Here is a 1,357-nt window from a genome sequence, read left to right as displayed (position 1 = left end):
TATGCAATATTTGTCCTTTTGTGCTGAGATATTTCATTCAGCATAGTGTCCTCCAGGATCACCTATTTTGTATAATATTGCATAACATTGCATGAGTTCCTTGTTTTTTTCAACACAGCATAGTATTCCATTGTGTGAAAATACCACAGCTTCTCTATCCATTCATTTGTTGATGGGCACTTGAGTTGTTTCCAACTCTTTGCTATTTGTTATTTGCAATAAACATGGTTGTGCATAGTATCTGTCTTTCCATGACCTCTTGAATCAACCTTGAGTTTCTGATGGCTTCCTGTTTAATGTGCTGCTTCAGTCATTTTTAAATTCTCTTCAGCAAGATTTGGCCTCCATGTGATAATGACACTGTTCTATAATTTCCACATTGACGAACCATCTTTCTTGGGAATGAGCACAAAGATGGATCTCTCCCAGTCTATTGGCCAGGTAGCTGACTCACTAATTTCATGGCATAGATGAGCAAGATGTCCAGGGCTACATCCATTTGTCAGACAGCTTACTGGTAGACTACAGATTCTTGAAGGCTTGTTTTTCACCAGTGCTTTCAGTACAGCTTGAACTTCTTTCCTTCAAAGTCATTTGTTCCTGAGATAATTAGTTGTTTATTATTTTCTCTTTGCCACAGTCACTCTGTGTATTCTAAAATGTATATAATCCTCCAGCACCTCAATAAGAAAAAGGTAAACAACCCAGTCACACAATGGACACAGGATATGGCTACTTCACCAAAGAAGACATTCATATGGCAATCACACATATGAAGAAATATTCAAAATCCCTAGCTATCAGAGAGATGCAAATCAAAACACTATGAGGTATCATCTCACCTCAGCAAAATAGCAAACTTCAACAGGGGAGAAAACAACAAATGCACGTGAGATTGTGGAGAGATTGAGACTCTTATTCACTGCTGGTGGGAGTGTAAATGACAGCCAGTATGGAAGGAGGTCTGGTGCTTTTTCAAAAGGTTGGAAATAGACGTACCATTTGACCCAGAAATTCCTTACTACTTAGGGAATAAACCCTAAAGAAACCAGAGCCACGACTCAAATAGATATATGCACACCTATGTTTATTGCTGCATTATCCACAATAGCAAAGAGATGGAAGCAACCCAAGTGTCTATCAACAAATGAATAGATAAGAAAACTACAGTGCATTCACACAATGGAATATTACACAGCATTGAAACACAATGAACTCATAAGCCATTACAGAACATGAAGGACCCAGGAGGACATTATGCTGAGTGAAATATCTCAATCACAAAAGGACAAATACTGCATAACACCGCTGTTATAAAATAGGGCAGATGTGGGAGGGTGTCAGGAAGAGAATGGCA

At 38.6% G+C, this 1,357-nt stretch overlaps 1 pseudogene; it reads left to right on the top strand.

Annotated features, from left to right (window-relative positions):
• The window catches only part of LOC102861887, a 36,154-nt pseudogene extending 35,271 nt beyond the window's left edge, over positions 1-883 (top strand).
• The last annotated feature ends 474 nt before the right edge of the window (positions 884-1,357 follow it).

The sequence above is a fragment of the Elephantulus edwardii genome, unplaced genomic scaffold (genome assembly GCF_000299155.1).
Source record: "Elephantulus edwardii isolate Elephantulus edwardi_28Jun2011 unplaced genomic scaffold, EleEdw1.0 scaffold00086, whole genome shotgun sequence".
Taxonomy (NCBI): Eukaryota; Metazoa; Chordata; class Mammalia; order Macroscelidea; family Macroscelididae; genus Elephantulus; species Elephantulus edwardii.
Note: the sequence above shows the minus strand (reverse complement) of the source record. Positions and strands in the feature narration are given on the sequence as shown.